The sequence below is a fragment of the Gopherus evgoodei genome, chromosome 6 (genome assembly GCF_007399415.2).
Source record: "Gopherus evgoodei ecotype Sinaloan lineage chromosome 6, rGopEvg1_v1.p, whole genome shotgun sequence".
Taxonomy (NCBI): Eukaryota; Metazoa; Chordata; order Testudines; family Testudinidae; genus Gopherus; species Gopherus evgoodei.
The window spans coordinates 80053887-80079419 of NC_044327.1; the positions used below are offsets into that span (position 1 = coordinate 80053887).

The 25533-nt window shown below is 38.4% G+C and overlaps 1 long non-coding RNA gene across 1 annotated transcript; it reads right to left on the reverse strand.

Annotated features, from left to right (window-relative positions):
* Nucleotides 1-609: 609 nt before the first annotated feature.
* LOC115653334 lies at nucleotides 610-24502 on the reverse strand. Its single transcript, XR_004000907.1, has 3 exons — nucleotides 24341-24502; nucleotides 5037-5110; nucleotides 610-2902 (listed from the first exon to the last, which is right to left on the reverse strand). It is a non-coding gene; the product is annotated as an uncharacterized LOC115653334 (long non-coding RNA).
* Nucleotides 24503-25533: the final 1031 nt, after the last annotated feature.

Consider the following 25533-nt stretch of genomic DNA (forward strand, 5'->3'; position numbering starts at 1 on the left):
TTCTATGCGAAGGGACTATGCGAAGATCTTGGTACAGTGGCCATGCAGAGGAGTGGATTACACCCTATATGAAACCTGTGTTCTCATTCTTCCAACAGTACAGTTTACTCCAACAGAAAAATGCCTCTTCTATCTGTACATAATGGTCGCCTAAAATGACATCCTCCCCACTTTTTGTACTTCTCTTCACTCAGCATAGGGTTTGATACTCCCTTGACAGGCAAAGATGCTGTCTTCAGCATGGAAATATAAAGAATGTCACCATTTTATGTGCAATTATTTTTCCGCACATGGAAAGTATATGCAAGTTTATATTGTTTGTTCCCCAGACAGTTGTGCGATTGTAATTTGGAAATATTGCATTATACACTCATTCACAGACAGGGTCAGCCTCAATATTCAGTTATGCCTGCACCTGCACCCATTATATACCTAACTACACTAGCAAACAAGACAGGTAGGTGTCTAAAGAGATGCCATCATGGCTGTAGTTTCTGAGGCTGGATTGAGTCCTGGCTAAAAATCAGGCCTTTTATTTTAGGATTAAAAAGATGTTTAATAGTGCATTACATACAAACATTTTCTAACATTGTAGGTGTTTATTAAAGAACATATGTTGGAACGGTTAAAGCAGTTGATCTAGCTCTGTTGAGACAGTCCCTGGCTGAAATTTATAAGAACTGAAACAGGGACTTAATTCTGGCATTTTCTCTTACTCACCATGAACCTATTCAAATCATGGTAACTGATCACTTAGAAAAACTGGCAGAGGTTGGTAAAGGGAGCCATTTACTTCTATATGCCTTGTTTAGATGAAACCCAGACAGACTTGCAGGAACAGGAAGCTGTTATCATCTGATCATTGTTAGATGTCCTATTCAAATCATTCATGAGCCAATCAAAGCCATACATATCCAGATACTTAGAATTTTGTGTGCACTAGATTTGATAAATTACGTAATATCCATGGGCGTGCTCCAGTTCTAGGTCCATGGGAGTTTAGCCACTGACTTCAGGGGGAGCAGGACTGGGATCCAAATTTTCTTGCATGTCTTTAAAAAGGTACATGACTGGGTTTTAGAAAAGAAAACGGAATGCTTTTATTAAAAACATGTTTTGTGTGAAAAAAAATTCTTTTTACATCTAGATGTGCGTATCATATTTGGTTGACAATCTCATGTATCTACACATTTAAAATGCTTTTCTACTATCCTAAGTATACTTCTTAATGAAAAAGAATAATTTTCAGTAAGATCACATATTAATTTGCTATGTTCTCCTTACAACGCCCATCAGTTATACATCATTATGATAATAAACATGCAAATATTAGGAGCTATCTAGGAAATTATTTAATTTAAACTTATTCAGAAAGCTAATTTGAAATTAATGGGACTTTTCTATTGCCCATCTGTATCACTGATAACCAGAGATTACTATTTCTCTCATCTTCTGGCAACACAGGAAACATTGTTTGTATAAATGAAAATGCTAGCTCAGTCAATGGCATTTCACACAAGGCAGTAGAGGCTGTATGCAGGAACTGTACATAAACATAATTTAAAGAAGTGATGATGAATTAAACCATATTTACACCAGCATTTGAATTAATGACTCACAAGTCTCACAGAATGTTTTATTTCTATTAACTCAATAGCACACAGTACCCTATTGGTTCATCACTCGGTACTTAATGCATCCTAAAAGTTGTCCAGTCTTGTCCCTTTCACCTTCATTTTTCACATCAAGCACACATTTCTTGCTGCTATACTAGGAGGAAGTAAAATCTAAGGATTCTTTAAAACACTTCATTATTTTTTAATTCTACACTACAACACATTAAAATTAAAATGAAAAGCCCCTGCACCTTATATTAATTGATGAGCTTTTCAGAAATTGTCATAATTGTGTGTGGGGTTTTTAATGATTGCTTCGTGTAAAATATCTTTGGTAGCATGAGATCAAAGCAAAGCAGAGATGTCTGCTACAAGATGATAATTCAGGTAAACACACTCAATGGTAAAAATGCAAATGTTCAAACGTGATTGACTTTGCTTCTATTTAATGTTTATTTTCCCCGCCAAGGCAACGACAAGTTCAAACTAATTCCATACTTGCTATAAAATAAAATAATTAAAAAAAATATCAAAACATCTATAAGTCAACTCATTTCAATTTTTTTAACTTAACCTAGATCTCAAATGATGAAACACTTCTCAAAGGTTTCATTTTAGTCAGCTTTCTATTGTGCTCTAGGAACATAAGAAGGAGACCAAAAGAAATTAATCCTACTAAAAGTATTTTCAAAATAATTCAATAGTTAATTAAAGCCATAACAGATCATAGCATCCCTGCTCCCTACCCTGGCTGACAGCTGTAGTTCCTTCAATGCATACTGTACACCTCATCACATTAATTGGTTCCCACTAGATAGCCCCATCTATATATTCCAGAATCAAAGTGAACTTTTAAGGCATTAAAGGCCCTATTCTGATCACACTTGTGCCTGAATAATCTAGATTTTCACATAATATAAACACAGCTATGGTGTGTCACTGCTCTCTCAGCTACTGACAAAAGCTCATCATTATTATTCATATTTCAGTATGCTCAGAGGTCTCTTGCAGGATTGGGTCCTCTTTCTGCTTGACCCTGCACAAGCCCAGAAGCAGACACAGCCCCTGCCACAAACAGTCTACAGTCTAACTTGCAGCTAGTGCGGTAAGCAATACTAGATGGGAGGAGGGAAGGTAACAGTTATAAAATCAAATGGTCAAATATTCCAATAATGCACCCCCTCTTGTGCCCCTTGGTGCTACTGGCAGTGGCTGCTGCTGAGCTCACAGAACTCTTCTTCAGGTCAGCTCTTCTTCCTACATGGTCTGTAACAAATGGTGATGACCTATGGCAATAGAGAAATAAGAGATAATAATGGTATAACTAATCACCACTAATCATGATCACCATCCCCATTCACACCTCATGTAGTTCAAGCACCAAAGCCAGAATTGCAGTTTACTTTACAGGATGCTATTTATGGCATTTATCCTTGCAATCTTGTACCCCATAGAAATATTAATATTCTCCCTGTTCCAGGATTCTCTCTGTATGGGGGGTATGTTAGCACAAGGAAATGTCAAATGATCTAATTCAACTGCTTTTAGAAAACAGACATAAAATTGAGACTGTAATAGTGTAAACAGAGAGGTGAAATTACACTCTAGCAAAGAGAGAAATATATAGATGCTGAGACTGAGTTATAGACAGCTAGACATCCATTATGTCTGTAGTGAAACACAGTTATTCACAATAAGAGACACACATTTATCCACACAATCACACATAACATTATACTATTTTTTGTTTGTGGGAAGCACAGAAATGGCAGGAACTGTCATCCTTACCTTGCAATCCAATATAAACCCTTTCCAGACAAAGGACAAAATGTTTCCAAAGAGTAGTTGAGGATGTCACATCTCAGATGTGATAAGATGCCCATTTGATACCTGGATACAGGATGTCTGAGAAGGCTTCTTTGTCACTGACTTTCTTCCCAGCATCCTGGGACTACATATATGTTGTCCTGTCATTGCATCCACAGACATTTCCACACAAAAGTATACAGGCTGTGAGTGACACCATACCAAGAATTATAGCAATAATGTTCTTGCCATTGACCTTAGGTTGTTACAAGGGGCCAAAATGTTAGCAATCCATGCGTGTGTAAGCTCAAGAAGCTTCCCCCATGTTGCACCCTGCACATATAACAGCTGCAGATGCAGTTCCTGCATTCTCTTACACAGTTGCTCCCTGCTAGCACCTTCTTCACCTCCTACACAACTATGGCATAAAATGTAATAAATAAATAGATAAATAAATCTTGATTTCACAGTCAGCCAGGTTTGCACAAGTATTCTTCCACTAGCGCCCTAGATGTCTACCTTCTTGCTTCATCCACCACAGAACATCTATAAATCACAACAACCTGTGCAGATGAAGCTGAAGAAAAGGGCATTTATTGGCCACTATATCAACAGTTAAGCACAAAGATCATTATAATATTTTCAATGCCAATGATAGAGCCGTCTGCTGGCCAGAGAGTATTCTCCATCCAAACTATCTGCAAATATACCAAGGGCATACACTAACCTCCAGGGTGAAACATTAAACAGCTCCTAACAGAAAAGGTGCAATCTGACTACAAAGCAAGAAGAAATATTTCTTCTTGTCTTTTGCCTCATTCCAACTTCTTTTCACTCTCTGCTCCTGCCTACTGTCTCTTGTCTTCTTCTTGCAGGCCCCTTCCATGCTCTCCTTTCAGCTCCCTGTCTGTCCTTATGTCAATTTCCTTTATTCTCTTTTCCTTTCTTACTGTAGGTATATCCGTAAATGTTTGGATCACATTCCTAGAAAAGCTCCCACTAGGGCAAGGTTGAAGGATAGTATAGGAGAGCTTGCACAGCTATTGCTTGCACTATAGCTGCTCTGCAAATCAAGGTTTTTGGTCTCCAGACTGTCAATCTGATATCTTTCAAAAGCAATAAAAATAAATACATAAATAAAATAAAGAACTTGAAGAAGAGCATTGGAAATGCAGTGACAGTCCCAGATATAGCATGAATGAAAAATTCTAGGTGATGCAAGAACAGCAAAACCACACGACCTTACATATTTCCTGAAACAGACATGGGACACACTGTGTAGTCTTGTATAAAGATTTTATTCACTTAAGTTTGGCCTAGCCACATTACATGTGAGTGGCAAAGCCATAAGTGACTTATGTAGGTCACTGCGTACGAGTGCCACTGAAATCTTTACACTGCACCACACTATCTCGTATTCTGTATATACAATCTACTATTACAAAACCTATTTTAGGAAAGTTTTACAGATATTTTTACTACAAAAATAGTCCCAATTAACATTTTTATATCTACATAGCCAAGTTTCAGGCTCACAAACAGCCAGGAAAGTTTCTAAACATAATGTAAGATACCTTTTCTGAATCCAAAAGTTTGATGACTAGGAAGTCTTACCTTAGGCTTTTCCAGGGCTCGAAGCATGTGCCAGCTCCCATTGGGAATCCATGTTTTCCAATGATATACAACTCCTGTTTGATAGAAACAGCCATGTGCTAAGATATCAGACATTACATTCATAATATTGTTCATAAAAGAAAATGTTACTGGCTCCCAGATGCATCCTCTTGGGAAGGTGTAAATCTGCAGGGGAAATCCCTATCTAGGGGAAGGAGGAGGAAACTTATCTCTAGTAGATTGTTTTTTTGTTTGTTTTGTTTGTAAATGATGTCTGTTTGGATTGTTAGAAAAGGTCCTAGAATAGATAGATCAGTGGGAAGCTTGAAGGTGAGGTGATCAAAAGGGCATATTAAATTAATTTATTACATGGTTATTGTAGCATATAGGTATTTACTAGGTCAGGCAAAGGCATAAGTTAAGGCAGTAAAGCAATGAGCTTACAGGCCTGAGGCCTGTAAAATAATAGCTTAGCTAAACAGGGATAACCAGGAATAACCCTAGATCATAAGTTATTCCAAAATAGACTGTACTAACTAAACTGCTGACTGGTAACCACAGATGCTAGTTGCACCAGCTTTAGATATTTTTTTAAGTTAGGAACATAAGCAGATGTCTGCCCACAAGAATGCCATGTTAACCAATGGACTATATGCTAATGATCTTGTGGTAAATTGACTAGTAACCTATGGCAGAAGGGCATCCCAAAATTAGTAAGATCAGGAAATATAAATAAGGACAAGGGGATGAAACCCCTACTGAATATGCATTAGGGATATACGTATCAGTATAACACATTATAAAAGTTGTATCCCAGCCTTTGTGCTTTGGAAGATGTAACTGTTGGAAGGACCAGGATGACGACCATTGGTGATGGTGATAAGGAAGAATATGAGAAAGAGGAAGTGGAAGATAATGACTAACACTTCCAGTTGTTCAGGGGATAGTGTGAATATATAAATGCTCAGACACTCATTTTGTGTTATCTCTATCTACCTTGCTGCGTTGTAACTTTGCTAACTGGGTTAACAAAACTATCACAAATAAAAAGTATTTTCCTAAGTGTGAGTGTTGCAACCGTGCATATTAGGGTTCCAAAGAGATCAGTAATTTTAATAATACTGGGCTTGGTCTTGGAATGAGAACCTACCGAACATCAAAGTGCTAATGCGGAATTCTTAAGTATTCAAAATAGTTGATATACAATTAATAGACAGGCAACATTATATATAGAGAGAGATAAACACAAACACAGAACTTCTGAGAAATTCTGGAGTTTCCTCATAAGGAAAAAAATTATGTACATATTTTGGAGATTGAGGAGACTGGGTTTATTCCCGTCTCTGTCACTGACTAGCTGTGATGTTATGGAGGTCACTAGGATGAGTAATGGGTTCTGTCACTGTCTGACCTGTTAACTTTTGTGTCTTAATGCTATGCTGCTATGGCTCAGAGCCCTGATACCAGTAAGCAGCCTACAGGCATATAGACCTCACCATGACTTCCATTAGCTTAGTTACTTCTTGAAGGGTGACCTCAACAACTCTTCCAGTCCTTGGTCTTTCCAAATTCATCTATCCTAAATTCTTAACTACCAGACACTCAGACTTTTCCCCTTTGGTTCATCCCCACAAAGGAGTGAAATCTGCCCCCTGCTATCAGTTATGAAGGTCTTTCCATGAATAGTGTGCAGGAAACATATGTTAGAGATAGAAAAGACATGTCTTACAGTTCATCTCCCAGAAAATGTAGATTTGTTTTCTCTTGAACATTTCTAGAGTTTTTTGTTTGAGGACCTGAAGTTTTTGTGTTAAGTGCCATAAAAGCTTTTAAAATGAAATACCAACTTCCATTTATTTTGTATTTTGCTTTTAAAAAGGGAATTTATTTTGCATTGTAGAATTTATAAATAAGAAAAATTACTTTCTTTCTAACATTTTCCAGGACAAAAACAAAAAGTTGTTCACCTCCTAGCCAGGGAATGATCTTCTGCCAAAGCTTCCAGTTATCTCAAATTGTAATAAAGTGAGTGTAATATAACATATTTTTTTCTGATGTAAGATAACTTTTTGGTTCCTATAAGTTAAAAGGGGCTACAATATTTATAAGAAGATTGGAAAATGATTTGTCTGCACTGTCATCTAATTGATTTTTGCATTTTAAAAAAGTAACAATATGATACTAAAGTAAGCCAAAAGGCCCTATTATACAGTGCCCCACCACCCAACACATTGCCAATGTAGATGTAATAGTGATATATTTTATGCTGACAGAATGCCAGAGAAATTGTGTTTGTGTGTAAAAAACACACAAGATCAATAAAACATACTTCTGGTGCAGATGATGACAGTCTACAAACAAACATCATACTGCACTACAGTGGCCAGAGGAGAGCATTTGGCAAAGGACATAGAAGCAAACACTTTATCTTACAAATGTCTATGTCATCTTGAATGTCCATCCAGCATAGAAAGGTTTTCTGTTTTTAGATTGTGGGAGCTCTAACAAAACATGATTTAAAAACTCCCTAAATAGGGTCTTCAAAACACACTTCTTTTTTTAATTAATTTTTGCTGCAATCTTTTTTTATTTATCTAAGACATGGATGATAGATTCAATTTGTATAAATATTTCCATATGAATTTTGTCTATCAAGTCCAAACAGTATTGCTGAAATAGCTATGGAAGAATCTGTGATGGGGGAAGTAACCATATAGTCAGTCCAAATGCTGAAGGGTAGGCCTAAAGGAAGTACCTAGCCCTAGTCATATGGCTTTCAAAGAACGTAGATTTGCTTGCAGCTGCCCTGGTTTCCTGAAGAGCCATTATTATCCTGTATTGTGACAACGCACATACATTTTGAATAAGGATTTTTTTCCCTTTTGGAAAAAGTACCATGAAAGGTCATTAAAACTAAGTTCAGATGGCTGTCAAGTTGTGACAAAATCCATCAAGAGTTAAGCAGTTCAAACTTATGGTTGATACACAGTCCTTGCCTCATTCTTATGAGGCTACATATTGTATGACTATGATATTAAGTTCCAAACATATTATAATGTTATGATTGTAGTGGGGTGGTTTCCGGCTCCTGCTCTGAGGGGTTTAAAACAGTGGAAGGGCAAGATGCCTGGACTGATTGGGAGGAAGCAGACTCAGCTGGGGCCACACCCCAATCAGGGCCCAGCTGGCCTATGAAGGCTTGAGCCAGGAGCTCAAGCAGACAGTCTCTCTGCATTCAGAAAGAAAAGGACCTGGCTGCAGGGAGGTTAACCAGATATCTTGAGTGGAGCAGGACTAGGGAAAGGCCAAGGGAGCTGGGTAGTACTGGTGTAGGAAAACCCCAGGCTTCAGGCCTGGTAAGGCCTATTAGGTACTGAGTTGCAGGGGGCAGCCCACATTTAGCCAGAGGCAGCAGGTTCACCCCTTTGCCTAATTCCCGAGGACAACCAGCATGCGGTGCCGCAGGGTGAGTCCACTTGCTTACAATGATATATGAATCTCTATTCATAGATATACTGGTCTAGATGCTCATATACATTCTGGTCCTTTTACATCACTCCAGCAGTGTAAAAGAGCCCTAGAGTATGAAGAAATAATTCTTATACTATCACAGTGATGTGTTAATGAAAATCTGGCACTTGTATGCAGTGTAGTGGTAGCTGTGTCAGTCCCAGGATATTAAAGAGACAAGGTGGGTGAGATAATATCTTTTTTTGGATCAACTTATGTTGGTGAGAGAAACAAACTGTCAAGCCAAACAGAGCTCTTTTTCAGGTCTGGGAAAGGTACTCACAGCTTCACAGAAAAATGCAAGGTGGAACAGATTGTTTAGCATAAGTAGTTAGTGCATATTGTAAAGGACCATTCAAGGTAGAATGGCCCTGTCATAAACAGATAAGAAAAGTTAATAGCACAGAAGTACTTTATATCTCTTTGACTGTAAAGGGTTAACAAGTTCAGTAAGCTTGGCTGTCACCTGACCAGAGGACCAATCAGAGGACAGGATACTTTCAAATCTTGAGGGAGGGAAGTTTTTGTGCTGTGCTGTTAGTTTTGGTTGTTCACTCTGGGGGCTCAGAGGGAGCAGATGTGCAACCAGGTTTCTCTCCAACACAGGCTCTTATAAGTTCAGACTAGTGAGTACTAGGTAGATAAAGCGAGTTAGGCTTATGGTTGTTTTATTTGCAAATGTGTATTTGGCTGGAAGAAGTTCAAATGTGTATTTTTGCTGAAAGGATTTTAATTTGTACTTGTATACTTAGGCTGGGAGGGTATTCACAGTGTCTATAGCTGAAAGACCCTGTACCTACTGCATTTTTTTTAAATTTACAAAGATAGAAAAAACAGTAAAAATTTTCTTTAATTAAAAGCTTTTCTTGTTTAAGAACCTAATTATTTTTTTATTCTGGTGAGACCCCAGGGGACTGGGTCTGGATTCACCAGGGAATTGGTGGGGAGAAAGGAGGGAAGAGGGAGAGAGAGGCTGATTTCTCTCTGTGCCAGGATTACTTTCTCTCAGGAAGAGTCGGGGTGGGGGGGGAGAGAAGGAGGGAGGAAGGTGAATTGTCCTCTCTGTTTTGTGATTCAAGGAGTTTGAATCACACAGTGATCTTCCAGGGTAACCCAGGGAGGGGAAGCCTGGGAGAGGCAACGGTGAGGGAAAGCGTTTACTTTCCTTGTGTTAAGATCCAGAGGGTCTGGGTCTTGGGGGTCCCCGGGCAAGGTTTTGGGGGGACCAGAGTGTACCAGGCACTGGAATTCCTGGTTGGTGGCAGCGCTACAGGTTCTAAGCTGGTAATTGAGCTTAGAGGAATTTGTGCTGGTACCCCATCTTTTGGATGCTAAGGTTCAGAGTGGGGATTGTATCATGACAGGCCCATTTCAAACCCAGGGGAGCTAGGGATACTAGGATGGCTCCCCAGTATGCCAGCCTCTTCATGGGCCACTCTGAAGAAGAATTTCTGGACAAGTGCACCAAGAAACCAGTGAGATACCTTAGATGTGTCAATGACATTTTCATTCTCTGGACACATGGCTTAAACTCCCTCATAGATTTCAGGCACAACTTCAACAATCAGCACCTATGCATTAAGCTCTCTCTGGAACATTCTCATGTGAGCATCAACTTCCTCACCACCAAGTCAGCTTCAACAATGGGGCCCTTCAGACAACTAGTACAAAAAAACCCACAAATCACCACACCTACTTTCATAGATTTAGTAACCACCCCAAACACACCAAGAAATGTTATCTATAGCCATGCCCTCACTTACCACATAATATGTTCTGAGGAGAAAGCCCGGGATATACACTTTAACCCACTTAAAACCACCTTTAGCAAAGAAGAAAAGTCCAAGTTGACATAGCGCTGTCTGCACCAGAGCTTAGGTCAATATAGCTACGTTGCTCAAGGGTGTGGAAAATCCACACCCCTGGGCAATGTAACTTATGTTGGTAACTTATGTTGGTAACTTATGTTGGTAACTTATGTTGGTATAACTACTAGTGTAGATCAAGCCTTAGTTGAATAAGAGTTGGGACAGACTGTTAAGCAGAAGGGGTAATGCATGTTGGAGGTGGTCACTTGAAATGAAGTGGGCAACTGGGGATTAGACTGTTTATGCATAAAGGGTTTGAACTGGACAGTTAAGGGTAACAGGCAGCCTGGTGCATTACAAAATGTTGAAATTGTTGTAATGAACTATAAAACCAGTGTCCCTGTCCATGGTTTTCGGTGCACAGCAGAGTTAGGAATTTAAATTCCCAGGCCTGTGTTTTGAAGGTGTTGTATAAATACAGCAGTTACTCTAAGCACATTGCTGTAGATTTACCTTTTGTTTGTAACTAACAGCTCCTAATTCAACACCTAAGGGCAGGCTAGTCCAGGGGTTGTAAGGCAGGGCTCCTCCAGCCTAGTGCCAGGGACACAGACCTCAGGTCCTCCCCAGCCAGAGTTCACTCCCTTACTCCATCTTTTTGGACCCATGCGCACAGCCTTCCTGTTTGCAGGCTGCTTCCAAATACCCCCCTTTCCACAGCTACTGCTGAGTCCCTCCCCAGCAACAGGCTGCTTCAAGGACTGGCATTCAGCCTTTCAGAGTATGTCTTCACTGCAGCTAGGAGTGAGCCTCTCAAACACGCTCTCACTAGCAGGGCTTGATGTACAGCACTAAAAAAAAAATAAAAAAAAAATATCAGCCTGGACATTGTGGCACTGGTGGAGGCTCAGGCTAGCTACCTGAACTCAGACCCAGAGGACTAGGTGGGTCCAAGCTCGGGTGGCTAGCCTGAGTCTCTACCAGCACCACAACATCCACACTGCTATTTTAATGCACTAGCTGGGAGTCTTGCTCCTAGTTGCTGTGTAGACATGCCCTCAATCCCAGCTCTTCAGCTGACCTGCTTTCTCTCTGAAATCAGTTCCCAGACTGCTGTTCCTGGCAGTTCCTGCTTTTAAGCAGCCTTCAGCTCTATCCTGAGAGCTGGTTTACACTGGGAGCTTACATCAGCATAGCTATATCTCTCAGGGCTGTGAAGAATCCACACCTCTGAGTGGTGTGGTTAAGTTGAGCTTACCTCTGGTGTAGACAGTGCTAGGTCAACAGAAGAATTCTTCCATCAACCTTGCTACCACCTCTCAGGGAGGTGGATTACCTATGCGGATGGGAGAATGCTTTCTGTCAATGTGGGTAATATCTACTGAAGCACTACTGTGGTGCACCTGTATCTTGAGTTTGGTCCATTTTGATCTTGGGTGGTACTTTCCTTTCCTGTACTCCGGAGGTTATGGAGTTCTCTGCTGACTAGCAGTTGCTCTAGGGGTTGACACTTCACTCCGTAATGAGTCAGAAATTCATCACAATCCTATTGTTTGGAGTCATCATAGTCTTTTGTCTCTTCAGTTATCACTTTTCAAAACAGTTTTCTAACAAACTTCCTTGGCTGTTAGATATCTATTTAGATGCACAATTCTTGATTATAGAAGATAGGCCCCAGAGCAGATCTTGTGATTTCCAGTGTAAATGCCCACCTGTGCGTGTGGCACTACCTATTTTCAATTGCATTAAATTATGACAGGGGACCATATTCTGAGCTGATAATTTCCTAACATGGGTGGCTTGTGTTGTAACCATTTTACTTAAGCAGAGTGTCTTTGCATACTCATTTGGTATTGTAATATGTGCCTGGTTCTGATCTCTCACCATTTTCTTCACCTGTGTAATTCAGTTGACTTTGGTAGAGTTCATCCTGATTTATGGTAATATGAGATCAGAATCCAGCCCAGCATGTAAAGATTCAGTGCTAGATGAATACCAACATTGTCATATAAAGATATTCTGGATTTCTTACACCATAAGAGGAAAAGTTCCTGAACAGTGTGTGTGTGTGTGTGTGTGTGTGTGAGAGAGGGCATATACTCTCCATATACAAACTCTAATCCTAGCTCAAACAAAGCTGTTCTATAAACTATATTACTCTATTGAAAACATGTAGCCAGAAGTTGCATTTTATCTCAAGGAGAAGAATTTATTCTCTTTATTTCCTTTAGGAGATCACAACATGATGTAGAAAACAAGAAAATAAACTTAAATGGTGTTGTAATCCCCAAAGAAAAGCCTGCAGTAATACTGTGCTCACAGCAGATAGCTCACAAATAGGTAAATCATTTTATCTATAAATAACTCAAGATTACAAGAAACTGTTCTCGACCTGATTTCAATGGGTTTATTCTAACTTAAATAAACAGGGCTATTGGAAAACAGAATTATGGCAGGATAGGGGTCCACCTCCATAAAAACTCTATTAGCTCTGTTGATTTGAAAAGATTCTTTTGGAAAGGAGAAGAAGGGCAAAGAGAAAGAAAAGAAGACTGCTGCTCTGTCTGGGAGTGGAGAAACAAAAATAGAGAGTGGCTGTGCATCATGTGTACTCTTGTAACTAAGGGTTAATGTCTCTTTCACCTGAAAAGAAGTAACCTGAAACACCTGACCAGAGGACCAATCAGGAAACAAGACTTTTTAAAATCTGGGTGGAGGGAAGTTTGTGTCTGAGTTCTTTGTCTTGTGCCTGTCTCTCTCTCGGCTATGAGAGGATTTCTGTCTCTTGTTTTCTAATCTTCTGTTTCCCAGTTGTAAGTAAAAAAGATCAGATAGTGATTTATATGGGGTTTTTTTTTTGTATTTACGTGTGTAGTTGCTGAAATGTTTTGAATTGTATTCTTTTTGAATAAGGCTGTTTATTCGTATTTCTTTTAAGCAATTGACCCTGTATTTGTCACCTTAATACAGAGAGACCATTTTTATGTACTTTTTCTTTCTTTTTTATATAAAGCTTTCTCTTTAAGACCTGTTGGAGTTTTTCTTTAGTGGGGAACTCCAGAGAATTGAGTCTGTGCTCACCAGGGAATTGGTGGGAGGAAGAAGTCAGGGGGACATCTGTGTGTGTTAGATTTACTAGCCTGACTTTGCATACCCTCTGGGTGAAGAGGGAAGTACTTCTGTTTCCAGGACTGGAAATAGAGAGGGTGGAATCCCTCTGTTTAGATTCATGGAGCTTGCTTCTGTGTATCTCTCCAGGAACCCAGGGAGGAAACACCTGGAGGGGGGAAGGGAAATGGTTTATTCCCCTTTGTTGTGAGACTCAAGGGATTTGGGTCTTGGGATCCCCAGGGAAGGTTTTTGGGGGGACCAGAGTGCCCCAAAACACTCTAATTTTTTGGGTGATGGCAGCTTTACCAGGTCCAAGCTGGTAACTAAGCTTGGAGGTTTTCATGCTAACCCCCATATTTTGGACGCTAAGGTCCAAATCTTGACAGTTATACACACTCAACTCAACTTAGATTGATTCTCTGGAAGACTTCTGAGCATGTTATTAAAACAATGTTTGATAATATAGTTTCTTTCTAGGCATTTATACTACGCTCATTGCCATATTATCTGAGCACTTGGTATCCCTGTTATATTTTCCCAGTTATTGCCTCAACTGCATACCTGATTATATAGCAATGAACACCATTACTTGTAAACTGTTGTGCTTCCTGTAGCTAATCAGTTGGCATGTGTGGAGGTGTAAAGCCTGTTGCATTCAGTAACAGCCTGCACAGCTACCTCCGCACCCCTCACTGGAGAAAATGTTCCACAAGAGCAAGTGCTTTGGATTATGTGAGGTGACAAGTGAGCAGGCCTGAATGGAGAGTATACATATCCTAGCTCCCCATCCCCTAAAATGTGTTTGTGCAGCATGTGATCTGACTGTATGGCATTCACGTCTCATCTGTACCATCACAGATGAACCATCACATACTTGCTTTACGGCCAGCATTGTGCTATGCCCCTGAAAGAAGGCTCTATTACACACAATTTATTCAACGGAAGGAAATTACTGTTCCCAGATTACCAGAGTTGCTGGCTACAGTGCATTGCACACAGGAAAAGCTTGTCAATGACACCACTGTATTGGGAACCATAACAGCTGGTTGTACTTCAACAAATTGATACTATACCTGTAATGGGACCTGATAGCAATTTACAGCTGCATTCACATATAAAACGGGCAGCTGAGGGGACAACTCAGTCTACTAGTTTGCCCACATTTCCTGTCAATGCAGTTCTGAAAAATCATTGTCTTGTGCCTCTTGCCGTGCACCATATATCATTGTAGCTGGCAATGGTTTATACCCGGGGGCAGTTGCTAACCTGTGAATCTTTACTCTACCACAGGTGACTGAGCGTCTATTCCTCATATGCTACAGGAGTTGGTCATCAGCAGCGGACTCTCCCACTGATGCTCTCACAGCCCTCACCATGTGTGAAATAGCTGCATAGGTGACTAGGACTTCCCAATGAATTATTGAATCTGATTTACCCTGATATTCTGAATGATGTGAGCAATGTGGAGCAGCTTTTTTTTTCCAGAATTTCCTCTAAACCTATTTGGCCCAGTGCCCACAGTGAAGTTATCAGTCATTGTGGATCATACCACTTCTGTACTTCGATTTTGATTTTCAAGCACCAAGTCTTATCATAATTCTACAACCATTTAACTCACATGACATGCCAGAGTATACAGTAAATCATGGAGTAGGTTTGTGTATCCTTCCCTATTCACTGAAATCAGGAAGCAAACATTCTTCCTCCCTCCCCACCGCCTGCCCAAAAAAGGATCAGATCCTAATTGTCCAAAGCAGGAGATTTTGTGATGGACTATGACGGAGCAGGGAGGGATGAAGCATCATGGTGCAGCAGGGAGTGATGAAGCATCATGACTTGGAAATCTCAAGTCCTGTATCTAGCCACAGGTGAAGTATAGTGCATACAGCCAAAATGCAAGTTTCTTTATACAGAGGAGTTTTTTTCTTCTGCAACCTACAAGAGACATCTTCTTTAGACTGAAAAAAATAAATACCTAAAAGTACAGTTGATGGTTTATTATGCTTTAATGCCGCAAGTAAAACTATTGTTGGATTAAGTGTGGAATTGGGTGAAGGTGGCCATAAACTGATGCTCACTAGAATATGCTTTGTGGCTCACTAGGAACTAATCTGAGTCCACTGGGTTCATTTCAGTTAAGTTCTTATTTTAAACTAATGGTGCTCAACATTGGCACCTAAGCTGTACTCCTGATTTTATCCAGTTGGAACACTAAGGCATGCAAGAAGCAGTAATAATTTCTGCATAGATATCTACTTGTATAGCAGGGAGCTGCCCTAGTTCTGCTTCCATTTTGTCTGACATGGCTCCCAAAACCCTGTGAAGCCCCAGTCACAGTGTGTATCATGGAGGGCTTTCCCAAACACAGAGAAAAGGAGAAACATATTCCAGTTACCACTCCTCAATTTTATGCATTAGGCCTTCTGTTGGCATGGATTTTTGCTCTTTGGCTTGCCTTGGTGCCAGGCAGTGCAAGGGGGAACATAGGTGAAACAAAAATACTGAAGTCAAAGGCATGTCTAGAAGTTTTGTACCCAAGAATCAGATGTTCTCTTGGCAGGCATGCTGAAGAGCCTCGCTAACTACTACAATACGTGACCCACATTCTACTTCATGACAGATATGGCAGTGCAATTTCTGAACTTGTAAAGTCAAAAAGGGTATGGTCTAATGAAAGGTGCAAGGAGCCAGAGCAAAGCCCAAATGCTATGGTCACTATCCTTGATAAACAAAGATAGAAAACAGATACTAAGTTAATATGGCTATTGACTTGCTATAAGCAAAGCGTGGCACATCAGTGACCAAAGAAAATAGTTTCAGGGAGTACCTAAAAATACAGGGCTATCTGCGAATGGTGAAGGTATGGGGTTGGAAAGTTCACTGCACATTTCCATATGCTGGGGCCTGCTACTACAGATTTTTCCAGATTCTGTGCAGTTGAGTCTCATAACTTGCTCATATTACCTAGGAGGTTTTTAAAAAGAATCTCTTTACTGGATGTTTCTAGCCATGATGACTTCAGATTATTATAAATATTTTTCCCCTCATGATTAAGTACATATTACATTATACAGTTCAGTTTTGTAGTCACTTCCCCTCAGATATTAACCTTATCCGCACCTTTTTTCTTAACAAAATTCAAACAAGTGGCCTCCACTGCTCAGGGTTATTAGAACATGCCTAATTCCAGATCTATATTAGGTTTCATAAGTGAAAAACTGAGCAGTCTGTGCTGTTAATTACAGTGTAAACATTTAATAAATATTCCTGCTTTTTATCCTTTGCCCTTTTCAAAAATGAAAGGTTGTAATTTACATATAAGATAGTTCCTAACTGCCTCTTCACAAAACCTGCTTGTTTTGTTTATTTCCTATCTTCTTTTGGGAAGAGGTGGAGTATATGAAAAGAGAGCAACATTTCTACCCTAATCTACATTTCTCTAATAAGAAAGACATACACCCAGAACCACAGCCACTGCATAGGGTTCTTATTCATCAGCCTTATCACCTCAACTGATAATTCTACCACACTATTTTAATAAGATGTGTATTATATATTAGTACAATAATTGTGCATATATATTATACTATTTATTAGTATGAGAACTTTTGCATGTACACTTACACTAATAAATAGTATAATTGTTTATACATATAAAATATATTTGTATAATTGTGTGTGCGCATTATATACACAAAGCATTTGATTATTATGCTGATAAGAGGTTTTTATAGCTAAGTAGGGTTGCAGGAATGGTTATGTTTGGGATCCATATGCAGGTTCAAGTTATACATTCAGAGAGGACAATAAAGCAGGGAAAAAACAGCTGATACACAAAAGGGACGTCTAGACAGTGCCCCATCAGTCTGGCTAAATTTGGTGCTGGCATTCCCAATAGGATTGTAATATAATTGTTCTGGTGTCTGCGTTCATTCCCCTTGTCAAACACTATTCCAGATATACATCCTTTATTTTCAAATACAACAGGCCCAAATTGTACCACTATATGGAAGCAGCTTTGAAACAACCAAAAGAAAATATAGCCTGATGTGCAGCAAAACAGTTCTTTATTTTCTGGGAGGAAACTCACATTATTCCTTAAGCCCAAATAAACTTGATTTCCAACTTGATATATAACTATTTTAATTAAGACTCTGGAAATAATTTGAAATAAAAACTAAAAACATTCTTAATACAACATACCTTTGCATGCTATAGAGCAAAGACATCCTTTCTCCTCCTTTATATTTATTAACCTCTCAAAGAAAATTCAACAGAAACTCAGATGTGAAAGTGTAATGATGGCTATGGATCATAAATTCTAATGAAGGAAAAAAGCTAATGAAAAAAGAAAAAGTGATAATAAGCAAAAGCATGGAAAAAATGTAAATGATGTTTGTTTTAACAATGAGATGGTGAAATGACAAGAGGTTCCCTCCTCTCTAAATTTCTATAGAAAGACACAATCTTATTTCATTTTAAAATCTTCAATATACATTTTTTGGAAAGTAAAAATTGTCTATTTATTGGAAACATTTACGCACATATTTTGCCAAAATCTGGAAATTAGTGGTTGACAGTAGTATTACAGCAAGGGAACTGTAGACTTTAAATAAGGAAATTCAAAAATTAAGGAGAACATTGTATTGTTACTGTACACACCAGATGCAAAAGCATTTAAAATCTAAAAAGCAAAGAAAAACAAAACCTTTATTTCTTGGAAAGGAAAATACTGAAAATGTTTGAGATTTCAACATGTTATACTCACAGCTATGTTTTCTTTGTTCTTTTCTCAAAGCTGCCTTTACTTGTTAGATACTAATGTGCCTGGGACGTGATTTTAGGGATTTAAAATAAATATTAGACTGTGTACAAGTAGTATGTAATGTTAAAAACATAAAGATGTCCTTGATATTGCATATCTAAGGCCTGAACATACTGCAGTTGAAGTAATTGTAAATTTCCAGTTAACTTCAATAGACCCTGTATCCCCATGATCATTTCACTAATGTAAGAAGAAAATCTACACTGTCCCACACATCTTACAGTAGCTCTGATCAGTGTAGCCAGCAATTGGGTGTGTGTCAGAAAACCAGATGATGGAGATCCAAAATCAATGCCTCTAACACTCTGTAAAGTTTGAACCAGGGAAACTTTGGGCTCAGCAACCTTTGTCAACTCAATGAGTCAAAAATGCAGATGAAAACTAAAATAACCAGATTTGGGGTGTGAGAAGGAGAGGGGATTTGCTTTCAGGGTTATCCAGGAATGCACTGCAAGCAATATACTGATCCCCAACTAAGGCAATACAAGGGAAGAACAAAAAATATGCATAAAGAACCACACAGACTAAAAGGAGATATCTGAAAGGACAAAAATCAAGTGTAGATTTTAATTTCAAAATCACTAGCCCAGTTGGAAGGCATGGATTAGCCTGTTTAAATTTGAGGGGAGGAGGTGGGAAAAATGCAAATAGCGATTTCAGTATTTTTTTTCCCTCTGAAACAGCTCTTCTAACTTAGCTTGATGTGAAATAGAAGCATGATTTGCAGTAAGAGTCCTGTGTTCATGGGTCTGTGTGCCAAGAGATCTCTAGCTGGGTTTACTCCTTCAGAGCTGCAGTGGTGAAAACTGAAGGAAAGGCATTTCTTGTCTCCTTTGAGATCAATAAGTATTGCAAAATCTGAATTTCATACATGTTTTTCATACTATTGACTAAAGTCCTACGAGGCCTCTTAGGTTTTAATTTTAATTGGCTTAAAATAAATGTATGTGTGAGAGGTCTTTTTTCAGCAAACAAATTTACTTTTGAAGTAAGTAAGAGAGAGGGAGTGTGTGTGTATATGTATGAGTGGCAACTGGCAAGGTGGCTATATGACTTGCTGTGTGTGATAGGTCTTGGTTGTGCGGGGAAGAGGGGAGGTGTGGCGTGTGGGAATTTGTGGCGGTGTAATTGCTTCAGTTATGGCTGGACCCGAGTTTTTTGTTGTGTCTGTTTGGGAGGGAGGGCTGAGGAGGCGGGGGTAAACAGTCGGGAATTTCAGGTTCAGGTTGGAGTTCAGGGAAAGGGATTGCTGCTGCTTGTGAATTTCCCTTCTGATCTCCACCGTGATGACTACATTACAGTTCAAGGGGGACTCGAAGGGAGTGGGGGGTGGGTTCTCTCTGCAGCTGCCCCTCTCACACTTGAATGAAAGAGAACTTTTTTCGGGAGGGGGGAAATCTGTGAATACCTTGCCCAATAAGAGATGAGGCATATTGAAAACTATATTAAATTACCCTGATTAACAATTTAGCCACGAACAGGGGAGCTTTGGGAGATCTCTATAGGCAGGGCTGGGGGCTATTCATGCCAGTAGCTAAGAGGTCGAAAGGTTTCTGAAGTTCACAGGCTCAGAGCCTTTGTTATGCTAACAGACAATCTCAAATCAGCTGCCTAGTGGAGTGTGAAATATAAATGATTCCTTGAGAATTTCCAATAAGTTGTCACTCTTGCTCTCCAAATACCAGGACAGGCTGCTAATTTCTAGCAGGCCCTTTTGCAGCATCGCGAGCCTAAATTAATGCCTTTGTAGTTCAAATAATCTTTTCATGGGAGCTGTCCTATCATAATAGCCCAAATGCATTATGGTTTTGACTATTTAAATGAAAATCGGGACTTTTCCGTGCTTGACTTTTCCCGAGCTGTGCGGTGTTTTGGAAGGGTGGCAGCAACTCGCATACACAACAAGGTAGCACCCACTGCAGGGGGCCCAGGACATAAATAACTGGCTATATACACTGGGAGTTACTGAGAAGCAACCCCTCGCCCCTATTCCGAACAAAGCCCAGGACAAGATTTACGTGTCTCGCCAGACTCTCTAGCTACTCTCCTCTCTTTTAGCGGGAAAAATTATTTAGGTCTGATTTAGAGGACTTTATGCCAAACGGCTTTTTACAGCTTTTGAAAGTTCAGCACGATCATCTTACAAACAAACCTGTTTTGTTAGCTCTCTGCATTGCAACTGGGGCTCTTTGGTGGGGAAGGTGCATCATCTGAAAATAATTATTTTTTTGTAAGTAGTCACACAATCAGATAAGTGATCTGAACTTAGCTGAGACTATTTTGGGCGTGAAGTCGCAATATGAACAGATTCAGAGAAATATGCGCATGCATTCTGCAGAACATTAAAGGGAAGAGAATGAGTTAATTATCTTTATACATACAAGGAAATTAATCCCGTTGTAGGGTGTTCTGTTCCTATTCAAGAAAGAAAGGAGGAGAGCCTGCCACATGAATTAATACCATAGCTGATGAATAAAAAGCAAGCGCATAAGGTACTTCAAAGTTTGACACGTTTACAAGAACACCTCACAACAATCTCTAAAACAACAGTAAGTTTAGTGTCTGAAGACAAAAAGAGTTGAAGGATTTCTCTTTGTATATTCGTACTATGATAGAGGATATAATAGAATACAGTAAGAGCAGTAATTAAAGAGTTCTGTCTAGACCCATACTTGCTCAGTTTTTGGTACTGTTGAAGTAGAGTGACTTTTTAGTGGCATAACAAAATAAAATGAAATATATGTGAAATGTATTTATTATATTTCCACATTTACTAGAAATTAAACAAACCATTTCCCCATGGTTAAGTGTCATTAGAATATAGTCCATATCAAAGCAGACTCAGAGGAACTATCTGATAAGTAAAAGAGTGTAAAAAGTCACTTTTGTCTATTATACTATTAACACACACGAAAGTGGTTCTTGGGGGAAGTATCACTGTTTCCCTCCTAATCCGCATTTGTTTTTCCTCCTGGAAATAGATCTCTGCAATTACCGTCTACAAAATCTTTCTAAAAATCCCTCCGAAATAGAAGGAACAAAAGTTTGGTTTATGTTCCCCGGAGGATGGAAAGTAGACTCCGTGTGTATATTATTATTCTGAAAACTCAAAAGTCACGAATATCTGTGTTCTCAAAGTTATTAATAACACTTAGCACTTCGACAGAGCTTTGCATTTACAAAGAGCTGAACAAACACTAATTAGTGCTGCTATTGTGTTTTGTTTTTCAAGCCTGTTTTTTAGAAAGAAGAATTAAAAATTAATCCACAATATATTTTTGCAGGTCTCCAAACAGCCCACCGATACTTTTCATGCTTATTATAGTTTATTTATAAATTGCCAATAATCAATACGTTCTATGACTATTTATACTGAACCAAAGTGTCTACATGTTAAATGACTGTAGCACTGACTACGTTTTTTCCATTGATGAATATCTCCACCTGTTATTTCTCACATATTTACTGGTATAACTTTGAGCTAGTATTTCTGGTTTTCGTCTTTAACAAAAAACGTATCAGTGAATGCAGAATTTTTGTTTATGAAGGCAGAAGGTAACATTTGATCATATCTTAATTTACATAGGAACCAGTATTCTTTTGAATATTTTTCTTTTTGCAGTTGATATATTTAACCTATGTCCAAAATTAAAAACATAATAGTTGAAATATAAAATTGGAATTGGGAGTAAGTATACTTTTTACTAAAATATGCTCTCAATACAGTCTACACTGACAGCACTCATGCTGATCAGTGCCAACGCAGGACGTATTACCAATTAAAACAATAACTAATTAATCCAGCAATAGGTATCATAAAATCAGAAACCCCAAAGTTAATTTGGAAATGGGAGCGTGCTGCAGATTTCCTATTTCTTGAGTGGTATATCTGCATATTAGTTTACAGACAAATTAATCTTGTTCCTAAGAATAAAACTTTGCTTACATATTTGCTTTTTGTAAATCCATTTCAACACCGATCCTTACAATGCAAAAATGTTTCATCCATATGTATGAGTAAATATCAAGGCAGACGTAGTTTTCTTGTAACCACTAGACAGTGATTGCTTGAAGTACCAAAGAGGAATGCAACTTTTCCTCTATCATAAGGAATTATGTAAATATATTTTTATATATCATGTATTATCTTCGAGACTAATTAATGTGAAAGGCAATATCACAGCCAAAGAAAGGCTGACTGGAAAAGAATTAAGGATAAAAAGTACAAGATGACACCCACAAGATGGCTGCCTTTTCATTCTTTCCCTATGATTATAGTCCAATTTCTACAGGAAAATCAATCTAAACTATTCTTTAGCAACACATTATTCTTTTGCAAATCAGATAGAGGAACTAGAGCTGTTCTTCTTCCTCCTCGCCCCCCCTCCAACCGTCCCCCCAAATCCCTGCAAGTAATGATAATAAAAAGTATTAGATAAATGTGAGTATATGTAAATAAAGTGCACATTACATGTGTGTATAACAGTAGCAATGCCTACTGTACCTGTAGTCGTCATAGCGATATATACAAGTCTATACGTGTGTACGTGTGACACACAGCTCAATAGAAAAACACGCCAAGAAAAAGAGATCCTGGCTTTATTATGCAGTACACAAGGAAAGACATTACAGCATTCTTTTCTCTTAAAAGCTTATGAAACAGAGTGTTAAAATAATATATCTGAGAATTTAAAAATATATCGAATGGCTCTTTCATTAAGCTGCTGAGATTTGGGTTTCCAGGCATGGTTAACTCATCTCACCTTGACCAAATCTACAATTATTTTAAATTCTCTATAAAAAAAAACTTTGATATTCAGAGCTTAGTTTGTAGGTAGGATCTAAATTTAAGACTATTAATAAAAACAAAACAAAATGGCCACATGACAATATCATTAGATTCAGCCCAGCGAGCTAAGATAAAAATAAGACTGACTATAAACTGTAAATAGTTGGGTTTCAGCCCATTCAGCAAAACTGTTAGGTTACAAGGTTACTATGTGGGCTGAAACTACAGACTAAGAACAAAGCAAATGGTTCAGTAGGAAATATAATAAAACCCCCTTTATCTAAAAGCCATCAGGGACAAGCACTCAATACAAGCTAACAAGCAGGAACTGATAAGATAACATTTATATGAGGTCAGAAGTCAAATGCCAGTCAAAGGCTTTTAACCTCTTGGGTCATAAACAGGAATAGTTAAAACACATAGATGGTTATTTATTGAATTTTAAGCGTACCTGATCATTATTAGTGGACAACGTGATGATTAAGCTAATTGGGATTTATAGAAGAACTTTATAATCGTTAACAATAAAATGGAAAGCCCCTCGTCTATAATTTTTTTTAATTCCCCTTTGTCTCTCATAAATCTATAGACCAAAGCAAACAGATGACCAAAAGGATAAACCTTGTTTCAAAACAGAAGCACAGTCAATACATGAAATGATCTATGCAATCCAAGACTTGTCTAAAGATTCAATGGAGTAAATATTTACAGTCAACAGACATAAGAGAACAATAAACAGCCTCTCTACTGTGGTGTTAATGCCACTCCTCCCCTTCACTAAAAGAAGACATATAATTGAAATATAAAAATGGGGTTTCCTTCAGAATAACATCTTTTTAGCAAACATTTTAAATATTTGTACAGTTATTTATTTTATTACATATAAAATTCAGGTAGATTTAATATGGCTTATTTATACTTTTTCTTCTAATTTTGCCAGAGAATAATCATTCTTTCCTTAGTGTCCTAGTAATTTTTGTTTCCTGTTGCAGGCTCATGTCTACAAAATCTATGATTTTGATACATTTATGTTTAAACTTGCAGTTTGAAGGTAACTTTTTTAAAATTAGCAATGAAATATAAAATGTATCTATATATCTAGAGAAAGAAAAAGGATCTCTCCTGAGGCCTTTCTAGGCCCACTGTTTCTTTAAACAGAGTTCACAATACACTAGGAGAACATTGTGGATTTAAAATGCTTTTAAATATTTATCAGAAGTATTTTATCACCATATTCAAATGACACCTGGAGTGCACTCACCTTTATTGACAATCTCTGTTCTGAAAGTCCATTTGCTTCACCAAAGCCCCCCAAGCAGAACAACAAGGACTAACCGTTTTCATTCAGTTAATGTTTAGTAAAAAACCAAGCAACCTTAATCAGCATGCTGATTGCATCGTCAACTAACAAATAATTTACTACTCTGAGCATTGCATTCCATTAAAAGCTCATTAAATTTTCTGTTCTCCAATGGGAGCTTTAGCTTTTGAACTGCAAGCTTTTGCTCCGAATTATCACTTATTCAATTTTTGCAAAATGTTTTTTCAAAGCATAGGTGAGAATTTCAATACCCACCTACACTAAATTCCTGGCGAAACATACCTCAGGTTTTTCTTTATATAGGCACTCAACAATCTTGTAGGGAAGAAAACTCTACTTTGTTAGAATCTAACACATTCAGTTTAACTTTGATGAAACATCTTCCTGTTGTGAAGAAGAGTAGTGAGTGATTTAAGTGTGTGTAGGTTTTGAACACAGGAGGAAAATTGTACAGAAGGATTTTTGTCTTATAAATCTGAAATGATCCTATAAAAACCGGTTGCTCCTTATTTTATTATCGCAAGCAAATAGCAGAAAAAGAGCCTTTGTATTGCAGAATACAAAATTTAATGCCTTCCCAAATATAAGCGGGAATCTAACAGTTCAAATGTTTATTAGGGTTCGGGGGTGGGGGTGGAAGCTTAATATTCTTTCTTAGCCTTGCATACTAAACTGCATATAATTGTTATATTTAATAAGTAAAACGCAAGAAAATGTCAGCCCCTAAATTAACATGCATTTTTGGATTGCTAATTGTGTTCATTGCAAATTTGGGTCATTTTGCATGAGTGACTCTAATGTAGGTCTGAGATTGCCATATAGCGTAGTGGATTCCTGATTCCCTGTGCTAATCCTGAACTCAGTGATTGTGTCAGGTGCAGTTCTGTATGCTCCAGCAGCTGGCTCATCCTCATCAATGCAAATAAGGCAACTCCTACAATCAAAGCCTCGTGAGTCTAAAGCCTGATTGCTGAGGGCATGCTAAAGCACTACACAGACTCACTTTCCAATCATACTAACCGACAAGACAACTGTAATGTCCCTCCAGTTCAAAATCAGCCTTTATCAAACAAAATAAAAAAGAGATCCATCAATTTATGTGTGTACAAAATGCAGCTAGTTTTTCTATGAAC